Below are 22,584 nucleotides of genomic sequence, written 5' to 3'. Positions count from 1 at the left end.
TCAAACAAAGGCCTGGCCTGATCCCATGTGTCAAGCCCACCTGCTGGACCTTGCAGGCCATCATCTTGGTTCTCTTCCTTGCCCTTCCCTGGGGACACTGAAGTTACAGCTTCCCCCTCTGAATCAGTAGCTCCTCCTTCATTTGCTTTCCATCCTCCAAAAATGGGTTGACCTCCTTCATAGTGTCTCACATTTCCTCTATCTTTGGGGTTTTTAATCCTTGGCAGGCATTTTCATGAGGTTTCAGGAAGAAGAAGAGAGGAATGGGTTTAACTGTCATTTTTAACTGGAAGTACAGTTATGCATCATTTACTGATGGGCATACATTCTGAGAAAGGCATCATTAGCTGATTTCATTATTGTGCCAACATCAGAAAATGTAGTTACACAAACTAAGACAGCTACCACATCACTAGGAGATATAATCTCATGGAACTCTCATCAGATATGAAGTTTATCGTTGATCAAAGATTGTAATGAGGTACATGACTGTAACTATGATTTTGGAGTGTACCTGGAACCTTGGCACATTGCAATCATGGCACCAGGCTGCCTAGGAAGGGACTTGGCAAGAGAACAGTGCTAACAGACAGACAGCTCAGCAAACTGCCCTGGGAAAGCAGACATGGATAAGGAGAGGCCTAAAGGGCTAACTTCAGGTGTCCAGAGCTGCCCTTTATTTCTATTTGAAGAGGCAAAGCTGATTTGGAGGCAAAGGCAGAGGAAACCCGACCCAGTTCCCTGACAGGTCATTGATTGATCAAAACAAGAGTGCCCTAAAGCTCTGCCTGGACCTGCTCTCCTTACCGATCTTGCTGTCATTTATTCTGGGGCCTTTCTCAGGTGACAGCTGTCCTACTGTTCTAGGCAGAGCATTTAGCTGCTTCCAGACTCTGCCCTCCCCCAATTTGGCACTAGGATTGAACCCAGGGATGCTGAGACACATCCCCAGTCTGTTTTTATTTTTTTGTTTTGAGACAGGGTCTTGCTAAGTTGCTTAGGGCTCTGTTAAGGTGCTGAGGCTGGCCTTGAACTTGCTATCCTCCTACCTCAGACCCAAACCACTGGGATTGCAGACATGTGCCACCACGACAGAGAAGAAAGTCAGGCCACCTCACTCCCATCTGTATCTTTGGCTCTTTTCACATATCCAAGACATAAATGGGGTCAAACCTACTTCACAGGTATATAAAGGTGCAGAGATTTTCCAGGTGTTCATTTAAATTTTTTTTTCATTCAAAAATGAATGAAAAAGAGGTTAAATATGCAATCAAGTATATACAATTAGTAAATGAGGAGGGAAATTTGGAAGCCAAGGCTGACTGACTCCCAGGCTAAAATCTGAACCACAGTACTGTGTAGACAGGGACCAAACCCAGGGAGAAAAATCTTCTTTTTTGAGCTACCGAAGACCTACTTGCTCAACCCACACCTGACCGAACCCAACTGAGTCTGTCTGGCTGAGCCACCTCTCCACTTCCTTGGGTAGCCAATTGTGTGGAGTTTTTCTACGACTTCAGCAGACCAGCTGCAGCAAATCGATAATATTGGATCAAGAGCTGCCATCTTCCATCTGCAGGAAGGCAGCATTTCAGCAGTAAAATAAATCAATTCCTTCTGTACTTACTTTAGATAATCCTCCTGAGACAGCACAGCCGCATCACCCAACCAGAATAAGGAGCTTCCCCAGCAGGAGGTGGGAGGCCATCTGTCCACAGGCCTCAGGCAGGCTCCCAGAAGTTCTCTACCTGACTACCAGACTCCAAAGAGCACTTTCTGAAAGAAATAGGCAGTCTCTCCAGCCTCTGTGTCCATAGCTGTCGTGGGTCTTCCTGTAGTGCACCAGCCTGCCCTTCCTCTCCAGGGACATCTTTCATTATGTCCTCATTTAGGAGCTAGGGAGAATCTTTTTTTTTTTTTCCCTCAGCAACCCCATCTTCATTTTCCCTGGCAATAAGCAGAAAACAATCCTGCCCTGAGCAGCCTGGCAGCTCTAGGAAGCTTCTGGAAGTGGGAAGGAAATATCAGATACTGCCAATGGCATTCCTGTCAAGGGACAGATTGGTATGGGGCTTTTTTGAAAGTTGCATCTACTTTTCTTCCCTTTTATCTTTCCACCCTTCTTGCTAACCAGTCATGTCTGTCTATTCCAAAGGAAAAGTTCTCTTTATTATTAATCTCTCATGGCAGGAGAATTGCACCCCTGCCATTTCAGGTGCCTAGAAAACCTGAACCTCATTTCAAAAAGAACCTGAATTCCAAGGATCAAAGGGATCATGTGGTACTGATGTAAAATGGATTTTTGGAGGGAAACTGACCTGCAGAGAAGCAGTGGAACACATGTAACCCACAGACCTCTCTGCACCCCACAGCGCAGGCCAAGCACAGATGGCCATGTGCTCCATGCAAGGTTGCCATTGATGGGCGCACCTTGATGCTCTCTCATTTATAGGGCCACAGAACAGCTTTGTGACTACTGAATAACTCGAGCTTCCTGGTGTACAACAGCCTTGTTAGGGGTGGGGCCTTCAAATCCCTGTGGCTTGCTTCTCCACTGAGCTGACTCAGAACTGAGCCAGAACTCTGTGAAGGTGCCAGAAGCAAGAGAAAATGAGATCTTGGGCCATCTATGTGTGTCTTTCACACCAGAGAATAAAAAAAGACTGCAGGGCTGTGTGGCTCTTTGGATTGGACACAGAAGTTCACTACCTGACTACCAGACTCCAAAGAAAGGGCTAGTCACAAAATTGGAAAAACATTTGAAAATGTTTTCCATCTCCAAAATCAAGAGTCTATAACAAGAAGAGAAGTCTCCATATTCCCTCCTTTCCATCTCCGTGCCCTTTTCTTGTTTTCAGCATCATCTCTCATCCATGTCCCATCCCATCGCCTCCCTGGAAATGAACCTGATAAATCATTAACATAATTAGCTATGGTATCTAACTTTTGTGTAGCACTGTACTATTTATAGGACAACTCTGTGCTCATTCTCACTTTATATGCACAATAGTTATTTAATGCAGCCCTAGCAGGCACTAGGCATTACACTAATAGGAAGGGAGCCCCTAGCAAAATGGTACTGAATTCTCTAGCATTCCCAAATTACCCTTCTCTTCAATTTGAAAAATTAGATGTTTGGAGCTTCTCTACCTTCATTAAATGTCAAGCTATCTGAATGTTTCTGAAAGGGCTCATGTCCTCATGGTCCTCTATCTGGTTTTCCTTCGCCACTAAACTCTCAAATAACCCCCTTGGAAACTGTCTGGCAGAGGCTACTCTCCAAGGCAGTATCTCTTATCACTCTCAGCCCTGCCCCCTGAAGATTTGGAGCCATAGTTTCCTATTAGAATAAACTTCAAGGGATTATTCACATTTTTATTTAGAGCAGTTTTTCCTCATTGAATACTGCCTGGTACAAATAGGCCACTGGGAATCACTGGGATGTGGAGATGTTCATTACAGTGGCATTTGTTATATGGGATTGCACCCATGTTTGAAATTTTCCATTGGCTTCAAATTGAATTCCTTTTCTCCAACCTTCCAGAAAGTGAGATGCAATTGCCCCCAAACATCATCACAATTTTTAATAATATGGAGCTATCTACCTCCTCCTCCAAAAGAAATTACCTCCCTCAGGATTCCAGGAAAGGCTTGTGAAAACAGACAATGTTGGGAAAATTTACTGACCTCATGATGCACATTAGCATCTCAGAAATAGCCAGTACAATGTTTCAAGTTTATCTCAAAGTAGTAAATTTTGTACACAAATATAGATAAGGTTCTATGCCACATTGTATTTTTCATGCTACCCATCCAGTTTGGCATTTCTCTAACTTCCAACACAATATTCTATAAAACTCAGTGGCTGTGTTATTAAAAAAGATAGAAAAATAAGTCTTCAGAGGCAGTTTGTGCCTGATTCAAAACTGCTTGTCTTCAGGCAGAGGATCTGATGCTCTTTGAGAGGTTCTTGGTCTCTTATGACAATCTGTTGCCCATGGAAAAGTCCTCAGATGCTCACAAGCACTCCCAACATTTTAGAAATCAAAGCAATTGCTGTATACTCTCCCCACCCCTCTCCCACACAATGTTCCTCCCCCAAATTTTCCAGCAAAAGTTCCCATAAATCCTAAGTATCAAAGTTCAGAGAGTCTACCATACCCCAGGCACAAAAACATTGTCTACAAAATGTTCCCAGTAACCTAAAGGGTAAGTTGAAGGTCACTGGGGTAGGAAAAGGAACCAGGGCAGGCAAAAATGACAAAGAAGATAACTGTGGGCCTAAGCATGTGTGAAATATCTACTCACTCCTGGGCATGCCCTTTATGCTCAGTACTTAGTATCATTTACCTCAATTAAGTTTGAGCATCTCACCTTTTAAGACTCCCCAACCCATGTCACCCAGCATTGAGACTGTCAGTTATCCCTGAGTTCAGTCACATTAAGGACCCGATAGCATGAGAGCAACTGCTAACGCATGAGCTATGTGCGTAGGGCGCCTTCAAATCCACTTCAACTGGGCAGCTGCTTATCAAGACTTTTCCCCAGAAACCGATTTAGCCTAATGATTGCGAGTAGCAATGACTTCTGCTTAATTAGTACAGTAATCAGTGCAAATTCCCCCTAAAATGTAGAGACCCATTTGGCAGGTGCCAAGTGATGCTTAACCAGGTGCTAAATAGGTGTAAAGCCTCAGTTCTGGTCTTTCCCAGCTACTTGCCAAATAACATAAAGATGAAATGGGTCCTAAAAATGCCTGGGATGGATGAGCTGTTTAAAACTTTCTTCAAATTGCACGTAAGAGCCACCAACATCATCCCAGCACCCTGCCCTGATGCGTTAATGTGAAGACAGAGATAGCACCAGGAGCAGAGCTGGAAGGAATAAAGCAAAAGCAAAATCAATACGATTTTGGTGCCTCCTCTCCTGATTCCTCCTCTTTCCCAACCCCCACTCAGCACTCCATACCTGGTCATACGTTCCAATTTCTGTCTCCATTTACAACAAGAGTTGTTGTTGTTGTTGTTGTTTTTCTCTCATGCACTAAACAAGTCTGGGGCTACCATCTCAGCTTGTGCACTGTTCTGTAGTCTGTTCTGGTGAGAAGAAAGAGTGTGACCCTGAATCAAAGAAGAGAATGAGGATAAACCTTAAAGAGAAGACATTCCATACATATATAAATATATCAGATAGGTAGGTAGGTAGGTAGATAGATAGATAGATGATGGATGTCAGGCATGCATGTGTAATTTACCCAAAGAATACTCTCCTCATTATTAGGAAAAATAACGAACTTTCATTGAGTATTAGCTGTGGACCAAATAATGCCTATGAATTATACAATTTAATCCCTTTTAACACCCAGTCTATCCTGCGCTAAGCCAATTCACACATGGCCCTTCACTACTGAGCACTGGTCCATGGGTGGGCATGTGTCCTAAGTTGGTCCCAACAGATGAAAGGAAAGTGTAAATATTCATCTCTAAAAGAGATTTTTCTCTCTTAAAGACTAGAAATAAAGAAGAAAGGAAACTGTCCTAGATGTTGTTAATGACTTGAGAACTGCAAACGGGATCAGCCAGATGACAAAGCTGGACATCAGAAGAGGACAGAGCCAAGAGAACTTCAGAGAACTGAAGTCAGCCACAGCTGTATTCTTCCTGGGACCCACTTCACCTCTGGACTTATCCATAGGTGAGCAAATAAATTTCTACATTATTTAAGCCAATTTGAGTTGACTTCTCATTTGCTGCTGAAAGCATCCTAATTAAAACTACCACACTCCAGGAAAGGAATCATAATATACATTCTACAGCTCAAGGACCTGAAGCATACTGAGTTAAATAACTTGGCCAAGGAATTGGTTGAGTCAGGGTTCAAAACCAGGACTTCCTTATGTCCACATGATCCAAACTGTCCCCCTGGGTGTGAGAACAACCTGAGCTCGCCCTCAAGAGTGGCCAAGCTTTGTCCCTTAACAGTTTTCATTTTCTAAAACAAGTGAGTTGGAATCAAGCTTGGAAAATCAGGTGGGTCATCAGGCTGAGTAATGACATGGTGGCTGAAGTTAGAACTTTTCCCATGTGGTTGAAGACAATCCTGAAGGAAGAGTTCTCAATACTTTTGAGTAATGGCAGCATTGTCAGAACAAGGCCAAAGTCTCCTAAGATAACAAGCCTGAAGGACTCTGTCCTTTAGATGCACATATTCTTTTTTTTTTAATAGTGGAAAGCCATATTTATTTATTTATTTATTACATACATGACAATAGTGGAATGCATTATATTCATAATTATACATTCACAGCACAATTTTTTGTAACTATGTATATAAAGTATTTTCACGCCAAATTATGCCATTATACATGAGCTCTCTTGTTTTTTCTTTTTTTGCATTACAATTCTTAATACACCTTTATACCACAATTTGTCATATCTCTGTTTGTATATAAGGTATGTTGACACCAAATTCACATCTTCAAAATGTATTTTGTATAATGATGACCATCTCCTTCCACCATCCTTGCTATTCCCCTTCTCCCTCCTTTTCCCTCCCTCCCTTTCTCCTCACACCATAAGCTACCACTACAGTGTCTGGCCTATTGCAATAGTTGCCCACCTCCAAGATTCTCTCTGTTATGACATCCTGTCTTCACCTTTCCAAACAACTTCCATATGCCCACCCCTGTAAAGGGATAGCATGGGGGAAACTGCAGGCTGTGACCAACAGCATGGGCCCAAATCAAGACTCCTCTATTAATTAGCTGTGTGACTCTACACGTTACTTATTCCTATTGGGCTTCAGTATTTTCATTTTAAAATGGAAGTAAAAACAAGTATTTTGGATTCTTGTGAGAATTATAGTGGGCAATGAAAATTTACTGATTTAAAGAGTGATTCGATGAGAAAGAACAGTAAATACCTACAGCAGGAACAGGTAAATATTAGACATTAATGATGGCATCAACCACTATTGCTGTTATATTTGCCATATTTAATTACCATCCAATGTATTGTAGCCACCACCAGTATCCTGTTTGGCACCTGGATTTCAAGGATTATGTTTCTACCTCTGTTCTTATATTTCACTCCAGTTGTATTATTCTCTTCATTGTCTTTTAAATATAACTCATACATTTCCAGCTCTACATACTAGTTCTTTTCACTACCCCTGCCTGGAGCATTCTTCCCATGCCCCTTTATTTATCTCATTTAAGGTCTTTACATTGCTCTATTTCCTCTGTTTGCTACCTCTGATTGTGCCAGACCATGGCAATATCTCTATCCACTAAACTTCTTCTCCATAGCAATCATCAACCAGTTAGCCAAAGTGGAGCTTCCCAACTTGAATACAAACTGCTTGAAGGCTTGGACCCCATCCTATACCTCTTTGACTCCCTCGTGCTTAGCAAAGTTCCCAGCATGTGGTAGGAACTCAATAAGTGTAAACCATTATCATTATCATTTGTATTGTGAGAATTTAGTTAGGCTATAACAATTTTTTAAAAAAATCATCATGCACTATCTAGTGTCTATTAAGCAAAAAACTTCCAACCCTGACTTTTGAAGTTCTGGGTATTTGTGGACATTTCTGTAGCTAGAAATATGATTATCCTTGTTATCCCTGTTGCTATACCAGAAGTTCATTAAAGTAGACCTTGGGGGAATTAGTACCCATAGATGCTGTTTTAGCCTTTTCTGATTCCAACTTCACAACTTCTGAAAATACATAGATTGATTTTTTTAAATGTAATTTGGGGTCTGAGTCATTCACAGGTGACAACCCTAGAAACTGGGGTTGGATCAGCAGTAACAGAACCAGCTTTCTCTTTATTAACGGTGAATCAGTGGGGAAAAAAAAAACTTCTGAGTTTCCACTCCAAGGAAGGGATTGTGAAAAAAATGAGATTTAAAAGTTGAAAATTTTTCATCAACTGTAAAATAGCAGCTCAGAGATGAATCTAACAATTGTCATAAGTATTGTTGTTATCCCTGATAATAATTAAATCACAGGGATTCTCTTAAGGTCAGAGAAGCTTCTTATGCCTCTTAGATTCTTCCCTGTCACTTAAACTGGGTCTATTGAATGACAGCTCAGGTTTCAGCCCCTCTTTCTTTTATGATTACCAATTGGAGAAATAAAAACATAACTTTGAAAAGTTGTGCTTATTAATCTCTCTTACATTATAGAGAAAGAATATGAAAGCTTAGAAATGAGTGAATAAGTGTCTGTGTGTATGATCAGTGGCCCAAATTTCTCTAGAAAAATATCTAGAAGGTAACCCCATCTTCTGAGGGTGTCATTAACAAGCTGTGAGCATTTATTGTCTCTGTCCTTCAATTGCCCCACCACAAGCCAGAATATGTAATCTGGGACCAACTGTTCTGCCAAGCACAGATTTTAATGAGGAACTCTTCGATGGGGAAGCCAAAGCTGCCACCACTTTTTACATTACTAGGGGCTGCTGATTGGCATCAAGGAGGCTTGCCAAGGTCTTGGGGCTTGTGCAAGGGAGGCGGTGAGTTGTGTGTGGATAGACTTCTTACATGTTGTTGACAGATAGTGAAAGCAAGCTACAAAAAACACAGCTTCAGATCACAGGAAGCTTACAAAATTAACCCTACCTCAACAGAAAATACAAAATTAAGCTTAATTTCATTCAGCTGCATGCCATTGCATTTCAGGCAAACAGGAGTGAGTTGTTTGTTTGTTTTCTCATGCAAACCTATCTTTTCCCTAAAAGGGGGTGGATACACCCCACACCCACATACACATTACCCAATCTAAACCTGGATAGCTTTATAGCTTTCATCATGGTTTATAATTATATATTTATAAATTAATTCAATACTATTTTGCTTACTTTTTTGTCCATAATATGTGATAGAGTAGATATTTTCTGCATAGTCACTGGCCTAAACTACCAGCCTTCATATGAGATGGAAGGGAATTCTACAGTAGAGAATTGTAAATAACCAGGTCCAGGATGTGAAGTCAGAGGTTCTGAAATCCACAACTCCGTACCTTACTAGTTGAATGATCCTATGGAAATCACTCGAGAACTAACTAGGCATCTCATTTCTTTATCTGTAAATGAGACTAATGAAAGTACTATTTTAATTCAATTGCCACAGGGTTGCTGTGAGAATTCAATGTGGCATCATTGTCTGGGGTCAGGTTCCCCAGAAACAGGCCTGAAATGAGGATTCACGGACAAGGGATTTATTAAGAAGTGCTCCCAGTCTTAGCATGCACAAGGCTTTCGTTCTATCCTCAGGACAACAACTACAAAAAAGGAAGACAGACAGATTCCCAGGAGAAACAGGTAAGGAAGTGGAGAAGGCAGAACAGGAAGAAAAAGAAGCGTAGCATAGGTGCAATTTCAGGGTTAGGGCCCATGGAGAGTTGCGTCCACCTGGTCCACAGGGAAATTCTGGAGTATAAAGTATGCCTGAGTGTGTCCCAGCCCCAGGCAGGTGGCTGACCCTTCATACGCCAGGCCTGTCAATCATTGGCTAAGGAGGCTAGGATCATAAGCTCCCAGGCACTGGACAGACAGCTCTGTGTCTAGGCAGAGGGCCTCTAGTGGCTGGGACAGTCCTCCAAGAGCAGGGAGGCGGGGCAGCTGATGGAAGCAAATGTGCACCAACATGGAAAAGAAGACACAATCATACACAAAGGGGTCAATAGTGACTCAGCAGAGCGTGGTGGCGCACACCTGTAATCCCAGCAGCTCAGGAGGCCAAGGCAGGAGGATCGTGAGTTGATCCTCAGTAAAAGCAAGGCACTGAGCAACTCAGTGAGATCCTGTCTCTAAATAAAATACAAAATAGGACTGGGGATGTGGCTCAGTGGCCCCTGAGTTCAATTCCCAGCAGCAAAAAAAAAAAGCGACTGCGCCTGGCACGGGCTGGATCTGAATCTGCCAATGATCTAAAGTGGCATCATCTATTTCAGACTATAAAATGGAAGATTCTATGCAACAGAAATATCTAGAAGCTGGAAGAATTTTCTGATCTATTGACCCCATACAAAAACCAAGTGTGTTTGATGCTCTCAAGAGACACTTGACACAGCTTCCTGGGTCATGATCAATATTTTCTTCCTCATTGCTACTCAGGATGTGAGTGAGAAACCAAGATGAGATTGATATTAAAATAATGAAAAGAAAGTAATCAGGGGAAATGAACTCTATTCTTCTTGAGCCTTTGGAAATTTGTGGCAGAAGATGGAAAGGGGTCAGGAACTGGTTCTAGCCATGCTAATAGAGCTGGACAAGTTTCATAAGTCCCAGCAAATAATCTATCCTACCACACCCCCAGGTCAAACCAGGGTCTACCAACACCTGCAAAGGAATCCCTGGGCAGTCCCCCAGGACATCTTGATAGACTAACAAGGGCTTTGTATTCAGCATTTAAAAGACAGGAAGGGCTAAAACTCCAAAACTGAGAGAAACTCAGGTATAACAATTTATCTCATCAGTCTGTGAAATCGAGATGCTCCAACACCCCTGGACTCTGTATTTTATCCCCCATGGGGCACTACCCATGAAAATCGAACTCCTGCTATGTGGAAGGGTGCTCAAGGCACATTATTTGTTTTTCCCTCTCTGTAGAGAGATGGTGAGACTCCCAATACTCATCCTTTCTGAGGAAGAAGAAAGAGTGCTACAAATGGAACCCCCAAAGTTCCACTCACAGTCCCACATTTTAATTCCAATTAACAAATATCTATTGCCCTGTCACCCTAGGCTGGGCTCTCTGCCAGGAGCAAAGATAAGTGAGGGGGGGCCTGCCTTCCCGTGTTGGGCTGTGGGGCTATGGATGGGGCCTCCTAGGGGTGTGTACTGACACTGGAGGCAAAGACATGGGGCACTGCAAAAAAGAAGGACACTGTGGGGCCAGGTCCCCGCCCCAGCAGGAGGGTGGGGAATGGAGAAGGTCAGGTGGCTCTTGGGTAGGAGTAAAGTCGAGCCGTAGGAGTGAGTGAAGCATGAAGAAGCAGAAGGAAAGATGGCTCATAGGAAACTATTTTTCTTGCCAGCATCCTTACCCTGAACCCCCAGTAGAAATATCTGCCTTTGGGGGATTCAGGGGAAAGAACTTCTGCCCTTCCTTCCATCTCTCACTCACATGTCCCCTAAGCAAGTGACAAGATGTGTGCCTAAGAGGCAAAACTGCATCCAAGGAGCTTATGCCTAAGGCCTCTTCCAACTCCTGCAATTCTATGATTCTAGTAATTTTCTAGTTTATGAGGAAAGAAAGGAATATTAGGAGCTTAAATAGATTGCCGAGAGAGGGGCCAAGAGATCATTACCATCTGAGTTTCTCTCCTAGTTTTTCACCTACAGGCCTCTAACTCCCTCCCTACCCATTGAGAAAACCCTAACTGGAGGGGCTTTACTGTCCAGGAAATGACTTGGAGCCCCCATTAAATGTTCAGAAAAGATTGTGAAAGTAGATTGAGAACAAGTGCTCTTCAAAGAGTCTAGAAAAATACAGATCAAGTCACAAGAATTTGCTGGTATGTTTGTGTCACTGTCCAGAAGATAATATGTCATTTTGGGAACTTGCACTTAACAAATCACATTTTAAATTATAACTTGTAGGTTTGCCTATAAAGAGAGAAGGCACCAACTAGTCAATTCCATGTTCTCTCTTTTGTTCACACACACACACACACACACACTTACCCCTACCTCACCTCAGTAAGAAACTGGACTTCTTCCACTTAAACATCAATCTGACATGAGTTTGGTCATTGTGAGTCAGTTCCCTGAATCTGGACATCTCAGAACAGATAAATTCACATCTCTCACATCACAGAACTTAAAAGCCAACCCCAGCTGGACAAGGCCCCACAGGACCCTGACTGAGCTGTCAGTCCACTTTTCTATCTGGCAACTCTGTATAGTCTGACTTCAAAATTAATACCCAGGAACTCTGAATAGCTCTGGAACCTCTAATCTCCTTCTGCGGTGGACCAGGCAACTCAAGGAAGAACTATGGTGGGTCTGGAACTTTGATTCTTCTCTACATCCTCTGAGCATCCATCACCCATTGGAAAGCCTCAGTCTCCAAATAATTCCCTTCTCTCTGACACTGACTCTCCAGAGCATGTAGGCTGGCAACTTTGTCCTCACAGATGCCCAGATATGGTAGCCCATTGTTCCCAGCCTTACCTGGGTCCCTTTCCTGTAGCTGCCTTCTTCCTTCCAGGCCCAGCTGAGCCCCTGTCTCTGTGCTGCCTTCTCCATGGTCTGCTCCCCTTTTCTAACCCCTATCCACTCACTAATTCCCACACTGACCATCTAGCCCTTGCTCACGCCCAGAAGAGAGAGAGTAAGGAACGTGGGCATAATCAGGGGAGCCTGGAGACCATGGCATCGTCTAGTAGGAGCTGTGTCATTGGCTCAAGGTCACTCAGCCAGCCAACACTGTTTCAGATTTTGCAGCATGCTGAAAGGGATGTTCTACGAAAGAAAAGGACAGTTTCAATACTATGCTGGTGTGGATTGCTGCTAGTGCAGAAGACAGGAAGGAGAGGCCTACTCGTTAGTATGCCTCTGCATGGCTGCGTCTTTCAAGCCTGATTAATACTTAATGTGATTGTCTTTAAAATCTGTCACTATTTGGCAGCGATCAGATGAGTGCCAATGACAGAAGCACAAATATTTGTATTAGGGCTGTGTCGTCTGCTAGGGTTATATGATTGATTAATAAGTTTTGCCTGGTCACCCACAGAGATTTTGTTTTCTAATTTATCCAGCAGAGCTGTTAACCAGAAATGCTAGGACTAGTGTGAAAGAAAGGGGAGGAAGGGCAGGTTGTTAGTGGCTGTGGGGTTTTTCCCTTAATTATTGAAAGGGTAGCCTGTTGCTTAAAAGGATTGGCAGATAAATTTAAAAGTCCTCAAAATCCTGCTGGAATCAGAGCAGATGCTATTGAAACCCAAATTCCATCAAGGCAGACACAGTCAGGAGAGTAGACCATGCCAAAGAAATGCTTTAAAATTAAAAAGCAGGTGGGGGTGGGGAACAGAGAGAGACAGACACTTTGCTGCAGGGAGAACAATAGTAGACTTTTAAAAAAAAATTTAATTTCAGAGAAAATGCATACAAAATACCAGATGCTATAACTTCAGCAATTCAAATAGAGCCATGCTAAATATGTCCAAGCAAGAAAGAATATTCTCAAAGGAGACAGACTACTGCTACACCATGAGCAGCTGTGTAGTGATTACCAAAGCCTCTGTACCTCAGGCGAATCCTAAGTCAAACTCTGCCTTAACTACTCAGTGGGCACAAGGTGGTCCCATGGGGTAGTGTGTTTGGTATTTCTGATTTCAGGTGAAAAGAATGGCCCACAAGTATCTCTCCGGGCCTTCCTAATGATCAAACTAACTATTGAGCATTACTGTCCTGGGAGGTGAGGTAGAGGTATTGTGGGCTGAGAGCATGGCTTTGAGTCACTCAGACCTGTGTTCGAATCCTACTTCTGCCACTTCCAAGGATATGATCTTAGGCGAGTTATTTAACCTCTCTGGGCTTTGGTTTTCTCACCTTTCAAATGAAGACAATATTTAGGTTGGGGTTTGTTTTGAGGATTAAATTATTTATAAAGTCAAAAATAATACCATTACTCCTGTAGATCCATACATCCCAAATTTCTGAATTCCTGCCTCTCCTCTCTCTTTCTCTCCCTCCCTCCTACCTTCTCATGAAATTCATTTCCAGCTACTCCAGCAATATCAGCACATAGGGGATGCTGGCTCACCTGGATGCTCTTCTCCACAACACACACATCATCTTAAAATACAAACGCAAAGACACTGACCCCAAAAGAGGCAAGACCACAGTTCCTACCAGACACAATACTAACAGAATGTGTCTAGTGCAATTGTCCTTGCATTATCACTATTATCATCATTAATTAGGTGCCTGCTATGTGCAAGTTTTATAAAAGATGACAAGCCACCTGTGTCCTATAAGACCCAATAAATTGCTGGCAAGGCCAAATTATTCTCTGCCAAAAGTCAAATTGCTGTATGGAATGGTGAGGGGATAGAAAGGAGAAAGTGACAGAGAAGAGAGGTTTGTGGTCGATGGCCGACTCTGAAAGCCGACAATTGCATGAGAGGAGGTCCTCCGGGGACAAGGGAAAAGTCTGCAGCCTTGACACAGCCAACGACAGACCCACAACAGAATCACAACCACAACCCAGGTCTCCTCGATATCCTCTCCCTAGTCCTGAGGTGGAGCATAGTCTATGAGCCCTGCTCACAGTGCTGGAGATTCACAGTGCTTGCAGCCAGGGGAGAAAACCATACACACAAACCTGTCTGCAGAATGCTGGAAGTTTGTCTGAGGACACTTAGCCCAGCCTAGCATATTCAGGTATGCCCGCTGCATTGGGGGCATACCTGAATACATCTTGAAGCATGAATAGGTGATTAGTTAATTGGCCAAAAATCTGTGCTTTCCTATAACCTTCTAAAAATCATATTGGTGAAAAGAAGAGCATCTGCTGATTGAACCAGAGATTCAATTGAGGATTAAAACTTAGAAAGGAATATTAATGGCATATGTAACATGTCTTGACCTCTGAATAACTAATTTGAAAGTTTTACTAAGTACAGAAGCCAAAATCTTGGCATCAAATCCCCAGTTTGTCAGCCAAATCCCAGAGAAACAAGAAGTAAAATATTTAAAACTTTTTGAACTCTATGGTCCCTATTTGTAAAATGGGATGTCAAAATATTTCCCAGTGACTTTAATCACTATACAGTGCAAAGAACCCTACTAAATAGAAACATATGCTAGTTTAAAGTTTCTAAATCTAATAAGCCCTCATCTAACAGAGCTCTTTTACCTGCAAGGAGGTAAGACATATTTTCAAAAGGAGAAACTGCATTGCAAGAATTGCGATAGCCAGCTACCCTGTACTGAAGCCCAGACTCATCAGCATATCTCTATCCATCTGTAGTCCTGGTTTGCCTTTGGGTTCTGCTCTGGGTCCTCTTCTCCATGCTATGCTCTTCCTGGTGACCTCACCCCTCCCACAAAGGTGTCCAGAGCTCCCACATCCCTATTGTACCTGGACCTCTTTTGTGAGCTCCCTGCCCATTCATGCAACTGTCTCCCAAACACGTCTCTAGCAGATGTCCCAACTAAAATGTCCAAACTAAAATCATTATGTTTCCTCACCAAACCTAATATTTTTTCTGGGTCTCTTAGTTCAGGGAATGGCAGCACCACCTGCCCAATTCCCTCAGCAGGAACTGGGAGTTGTCATTCACTCCTCCCATTTCACACTCATCAATCACCCAGGTCAAAGAACCCCCTCTCCTAATTAACTCTCAGATTGCCGACACTTCTCCACCTCAATGGCCACCACCCCATTCATCTTTTCTTATATATAATCATCTTCTGTTCCAATCCATTCTGCACCCAGGATAATTTTTTTAAATGTAAATCTTATCACATTAGTCATGCTTAAAACCCTTCCTGGCCCTTAGTATAAAGTCCAAATGTCTTAACGTGGCTTATGTGATCCCTCAGGACCTGGCCTTGTCTACATCTCCAAGTTCACCTCTCATGTCTTCCCTCCCACCATGTTGAATTCTTTTTGTGTTATTGAAGTACTGTACTCTCTCCACTAGGCCTCCAAAAATTTAGTTCTCTACTTGGAATTTTCCTCCCTCTTCACTTGGCTAGCTTCTATTTATTTTTCAAATCATTTTCTTCTGGAAAGTCTTTCTCTGGCCCACTAAATGCAGCCTATTTACCCTGTAATATCTTCCTAATTCCCTCTCCACTAGTCAAGATAGTATGGGTTATGCTGTGGCAACAATAAACCCCCAAACCTTAGTGACTTAACAGTGTAATGTTTTATATTATTTTTAGTCTAAATATAAATTCACCCTTAGAAAAGGTTGTAATACTAAAAATAGTACAAGGAATGTCTACATAGGCTTTACTCAGATTTGTCAACGTTTTATCCCATTTATTTTAGTATCTGAGGGCAAATGACATAAATGATAGCCCTTGCCCCTAAACACTTCAAGTGTATATCTCCTAAGACTAGAAAGGTCTTTTACATATGCATAGTACAATTGTCATCCTCCCAGGTTAACACTGATGCAATACTTGTTTTATCTAATCTGACATCCATACCCCGATTTTTTTCAGCAGATCTAATTATGTTCTTTGTAGCTTTTCTCCCTTCCCAGTACAGGATCAGTCTAGGGGCAGACATCGCATTTAGTTGTCATGTCTCTTCAAGTCTTTGTAAATCTGGAACATTGCCATAGTCTTTGTCTTTTATGAGGTTGACATAGAAAGCTTATATTTCACATCACAGTCTGAGACAGACCAGACAGTCCTCCTTGATCTTAGAGCGATGTTCTCTGGAATATGTGGTCTCCAAACTTATCCAGGTAGGCTTGAGTGAGTGTGGAGAAGACACACCGTGAATGAAAGTAACACCCTCACTTCCACTCACACACCCTTGGTAAAAACAAATCACACAACCCTACTAGATGCAAGGCGGCTGAGGAATATGGAAAAGTAGACAGGTAAATGAGTGTCAAAGTCTCTTGCGGGCTTCTGACACTTCTAACATGAAACTGTGTCCTATTTTAAATGCATATGCCACTACTTGTCACACAGAAATTTTTTAACTCTGTTGTAACAGGGACTGTCATGGTCTCTGCCATCTTCCCAGCACCTCGTGTAGTGCCTGGAACCTCATCAGGGTTCCTTAAATATTTGTTGAATGAATGATCAGGTTTGCTCAGTTTACACATCATCTCAATATCACATACCCTCAAGCATCCTCACAAGATTATTCTAACCCTAGAATGCTCCAAATAGTCTACACACCTAGTGTGATCAAAAAAACTTCCTCTAAACTCCCAGAAAATCAATTTCAGAAACAACATGACTTACTAATGACCATGGATAAAGCCAGGAAGTAGTTAACAACCACCTAATTATGGTTTGAAAATTTTTTTCTCTGTTATCTAGAAATTTTAAGATGCGCACTCACTGCAGGGTAGGATATATGAATTAAGGAGAAGCAAAGATTCCATTTGAGTCAAATAAATATGGGCCCCATTTCCAACAATTTATTGAAGAAGATTTCTATTTCTTCTATAAGCCCTTAGATGGGATTCAATGAAATGTGGAGGTTATTAAGAATAATTTGCAAGACCTTAAAGACCTAGAGCCCATAGCTGTAAAGACAAACCCAACATCACAAAACTGGTAAATGTCAATGTCAATGCTAGGATTGAGTCTTTATATTGTTTTGTTTGTGTCCTCTTTCCCTTTTACCTAGCTACCTGGCCAAGTCCATGTTCTTTTGAGCCATCCCTGCCTCTGTTTAGCTGTTTCTATCTAACCATCCAAATTTCTCCCTCAGGTAACATTGTGTCCCACGGTGCTTTTATTTCCAGGCTTAGGTTTAGAAATCTGTCATTGCATTTGCGATTAGCTATTTCCATGTCTGTTTCTCACATACAGCTGTGGGAGATAAGTCCTTGTTTTCTTCACCTTCATCTTCCCCAAGCCGGCATGTTAATTGGCCAGAGTGGTTATACATCTGATGGCATCAGCTTCAAGGCTCTTGACTATTTCTGTGGTTTCCTAGTCAGAAACCTCCGCTTTGAACTACCCCTGAAATTGGAGCTGTGACATCTGAGCAGATATGATGTGGCAAGAAAAAGCTAAGGAAATATATGCATCATCCCTGCTCCGGTAATGGTGGCTTTCATCGCGTTTCTTCCCTTTACACAGCACAGTTAGCTCTTTTGTAAAGGCTTTACCTTGAACATCTCTGACTAATTAAGCCCGTTCCTCCCTGCCAGGCTCTTTGTACTGCAAATGGGATTCAGCCCTGGCTGCTGAGTGATTTGCAGCCACATGAGTCACAAAGGTACAGGGGACCCAGAGAGCACTCTGAAAGGAGGGAGAGAGGAGGCAAGGGTAGTAATGAATGACTTATTTGTTCTAAGTAAAAATTACATATCCCTTCCTAGTTTTTCTTACCAACTACTGAATTATTTCATAACCAACCCCGGAAAAGAGGCAAAAATGAGTATTAAACGTTTGGAAATGCTGCTGTAAAGGATTAGTTTATTTGGCAAATAATGTGAAACAGTGCCTTTTTCTTTCAGAATTGCATTTTCTTAATAGCCCAATGTTCATATAACAAATTATTTTTCACCAGCTATTAAGTACTTAATGTATACTAATTCCTTAAGCCTTTTTATCAACCTTACAAAGTAGATGCCATTATGCCTAATTTACAAATTGGGAAACTGAGGTATAAGGGGAATTGGGTATAACTAGATATTATAGTGTGAAGTGATATTTATATACAAGTGATTGTGTGTGTGTGTGTGTGTGTGTATGTGTGTGTTGCTGGGAATTAAACAGCCTTGTGCATGCGAGGCAAGCACTCCAACTGAGCTATATCCCCAGTCCCAGAGCCAATATGTTTAACCCCTTATATCAAGTCCTCACAAAAGAAGAAAACTGACACTAAATTTCCTCACTTAGTGTCTTATTTTGAGTAATTGAGAATATCTGTGCCTGTCTCCTCACCTGGAAAAGAGGGTAGAAGGATTAGTGGCAATGTCTGTAACATGCCCACCAGAGAAAACTGGAGCATATATTTCATGATAGTAATTAGTATTATTATTATCTTTGTTATTTGTTATGTATCAAGAGAAGCCACAACTTCATATGTAAATATAATCACCATGCAAAGATAGACTCTTAAACCCAAGCCCAGACTCACCAAAAACTATTAGTATTTATAGTTTTCAGTACTGAAAAATCAAACCTCAAGTAGACAGATGTCACGAATGAAAGTATCTAGGAGAAATTCCCTGAAATCTTCACCTCTCTCTTCCTGCAGTTTACCAGGTTTTGGTCAGTTCTCACAAGTGGCCTCACCCCAAGTGACCCTTGGATGGCTAAGTCAACTTTACATCCTCTGGGCCTCATCAGGATGGGTTTCAGTGTTGGTTGAGGGCCCACCAGGAGTATACTACATTCCAGTTCAGCCCCAGAGCCCCGGCCTCCTGAGAGTTCTCTGGATTGGCATGGCCTGGCTCAGAGCTCCTGCAGAAACTCCCCTGAAGGGGGGAAAGAAACATCAAGTCCTAAAGCCCTCGGAGTTTTCTGGGCTCAGGCCGAGCCTTACAACAAGCAGAGGGGCAGTTGAGCTCAAAAGTTTCAGCCCTCATTCAAACTTCTTCCATTGAAGAAAAAAAGTCATTAAAACCACAGCTTCCTGCCAGGACCTGTGACCACAACAGGCTTCTAGCTGGAGAATGGAAGCCAAGGGAAAAAACCAAGAGAAGAGAGATTAAAAGGTAGATGGCTCTTGGAAGCTCAACCACGTGGAGTCTGCAATGGAAGAACAGTGGAGGATGATCAGACAAGGTTGTCTGTCTTGCCTGGGGTCTGCTGAGGCAAAGGAAGAACCTCAGAAGTTTCTGAGGGCCACGTTCTTTCAACAAGGGGCGTTGATAAGTGGCACTGAAGCCAGAGCTTTGAGAATGAAGTTGAAAGGGATAATCCTGATGTGTGGTTTTGTCAGAATAGGATGAAACTGTCACTAGAAAAAGAAAATTGCTTATGAAAGGACATGAGCCTTTCTTGTCTACCCAGAAGAGTAGAAGCAAATGCATCTGCTTGGCTGCTGAACTTTGCTTGAAAAGCAAAGAAAAATCTAGGAACATGGAGAACTAACTGTACCTCGCTGCTCAGGGCAAGGATTTGTGGTCAAATTAAGACTTCAATTTGAGGAAATTGTTGTTAAAAATCCCCAGACATGAAATTAATATAATTAGGTAATAGCCCCTGAACTTAAATCTCTCAGCAAGCTGCGAGGAAGAAAAAGGCAGCTAGACTGGACCTCATTAAAACTAAATGAATAAATACCAGCTTCCAGAAGAATGCCAAAAAGAAAAAAAAATACCATGTGTAAGCTCAGGCAGGGACAGACACAAAGTGATGGAGCTCAAAGGACTCTAAACAAGTGTCAAGAAAACTGGGATCGTTTTGCCAACAGCTACAGGACCTGGACAAAGGCTCAACCCAGCGTTTCTCAACTATAGCAAGACTTGGAACTTTCTAGAGGGCTGGCCCAGCAGTTCAGATTCCCTAGGTGTAGAGTAGGACCTGAGAAAGTGCATTTCTAACAATTTCCCAAGGGAAGCTGATGCCACTGGCCCAAGGGCCACATTTTGAGAATCACTGGGCCTAACTGGGCCTCAGTTTCCCACTCGATAAAATGAAAAGGGAAACAGATGGTCTCTCAGCTCTTAGCCTGTTCTAAAAATCTATGAAATTAACATAGTGAGGAAAGTAGGTATGGATTACAAATGATTGTTCCACAGTAGCGCGGACAGTTCGTGTGCCTGTGCGTGTGCGGAGGTGATTGTGCAAACTCACTGCCAGAAAGAAATGTACTCCACTGAAGAAATGTGATTCATCTGATTAACTGAAGAGCAGAAAGCAGGACAGGGCTGTGAGCGACACATCCTGGGAGGTGGCAGCAGTGCCCACCAGAAATTGGTGTGTCCTTCCCCTCTGACAAAAAGGAAAGAAAAGAAAACGTTCAGGAAACATCAGAAATACCATCACTCAGAAATAATGCCTGTTTGGAAATGGTTCTGGCTAATTTGTGAGGAAGGTGCAACCACAGTAATGAGGAAGGATCCTCTATTTTAATGATTCCAGGGAGAGGAGAGGAGAGTCATCTGAAAAGACAGATGATATATCCTGTTTAAAGATGAAATGCAAAGTCAAGTGTTAGTTGTGTCACCCTGGGCCACTTTCATATGTTACTATATGACATTGACTGTGCTTGATGTCTTGGTAGGAAAAATAGAAATGGAAAAAAAAATTTTAAATACATAAATGTAGGTCCATTGAAGGCCTTGTCTGAGATCCCTGTGTCAACTTTATACTTAACTAGTTTATGTAAGTAAATGAAATAATAAAGTTTGAGTTAGATATTTCTTAATTATTCAATTACCCCTGCAAATGTAAATATGTATATTGTCATATATAGAGTTACAAGATAAATATATATGTATATATATATATTTACAAGATATATATCTTTTGACAATAACATGTAAGAGTATAAAAATGTTCAAGTTAATTATCTTTGAGAAAATTTCATAAAAATATATATTTTATTTATATTTATAATATTTATATGTACTTTAAACCTTGTAAGTTTCTTAGAAAATCTTGTATGTTTTTATGTAATATTTGTATATTACCTCTTTCATAATCTCTCTCCTGATCCTTCCCAATCAGCTTCATGTAGTAAAAATCTTACTTTTAGATGAAAATCTTATTTAATATATCTATATTCAATTACTCCTTTGGTTGAAAATATGACTTTGAAGTAAAGCAAACCTAAGTTCAGATTTTGTCCCTACCACTTTCAGCTAAGAAGGGTGGAGCAAGTTACTTACCCAGCAGCTCCTCCTCAACTTCAGTTTCCTCCCAGAGAGAGTAAAAATTTAAAAAAAAAAAAAACCAAACCACCTCACCTCATAAGGTTAATGTAAGGGCTAATGAGCTAATTATGCAAAATAAAGCACCACATTTATAAAACTATAGCTGTTATTATGAAATAATGTGCATGTTTTTTATTAAAATGTTTAATTACTTATGTATGAGAGCTTTAATAAATAGTAAATTACCATAAGTTTCTAACTTTAAAAAAATAGGTTTCCATTTCCAAGGTTAAGTTCAAAAATAATATGGAACCTGTCAGATCCCAGGAGGGGAAATGTTAAGTGTTGTAAACTAACAAGCAATGACCATTACTGAAGAGAAACAATGATTTCTGTACTCCAGGTACAAGACTTGGGCTGAACATTCACAGGCAGGGGTGGGGGCTGCAAGAGTAGAAAAGCATTATCTTAAGAGTTTAAGAGGAGAACTAACATCCAATGCACATAACTATGGATCACATGCTGGATCATACTGTTAGTTCTATTTTTATTTTTTTTTTAGTCACTTCCATATGGCTTGCCATAGCAGCTCTACTATTCTATATTCCTTATCAAAAGTGTAAGAGGATTTCAATTTTTTCCACATCCTCACTAACACTTTTTAATTGCTGTTTTTTTACATAATGGCCATCGTATGATTTGCATTCCCCCAGTGATTGGTGATGTTGAGCACCTTTTTTATATACCTATTGGACATGTATATGTCTTCTTTGGAGAAATGTCTGTTTACATCCTTTATCCTTTTTTAATCCAATTATTTGCTTTTTTGCCATTGAGTTGTATGAATTCTTTCTATAGTTTAGATATTAACCCCTTATTAGATACATGGTTTATAAATATTTTCTTCAATTCTGAAGGCTGCCTTTTACTCTGCTGGTTGTTTCCTTCGCTGTGCAGAAGATTTAAATTTGATGTAATTCCACTTTAGTTTTTTTTAATTGGTTCTTCTTATATATAAAAGTAGAATCCATTCTGATGAAATTATACAAGCATGGAATGTATCTTATTCTAATTAGGAATAATTCTTGTGGCTGG

At 41.4% G+C, this 22,584-nt stretch overlaps 1 long non-coding RNA gene across 7 annotated transcripts in view; it reads right to left on the bottom strand.

The window, feature by feature from the left end:
• The window catches only part of LOC124104589 (uncharacterized), a 294,556-nt gene that overhangs the window by 197,833 nt on the left and 74,139 nt on the right, over window positions 1-22,584 (bottom strand). For all 7 annotated transcript variants that reach the window (XR_006855472.2, XR_009228358.1, XR_009228357.1 and 4 more), the window contains exon 3: window positions 4,969-5,120. This is a non-coding gene — a long non-coding RNA (uncharacterized LOC124104589). The remainder of the gene's footprint in view (window positions 1-4,968; window positions 5,121-22,584) is intronic.

The sequence above is a fragment of the Marmota monax genome, unplaced genomic scaffold, assembly GCF_021218885.2.
Source record: "Marmota monax isolate L192 unplaced genomic scaffold, Marmota_monax_Labrador192_F-V1.1 WCK01_AAM20220418_F8-fsc00001, whole genome shotgun sequence".
Taxonomy (NCBI): domain Eukaryota; kingdom Metazoa; phylum Chordata; class Mammalia; order Rodentia; family Sciuridae; genus Marmota; species Marmota monax.
Note: the sequence above shows the minus strand (reverse complement) of the source record. Positions and strands in the feature narration are given on the sequence as shown.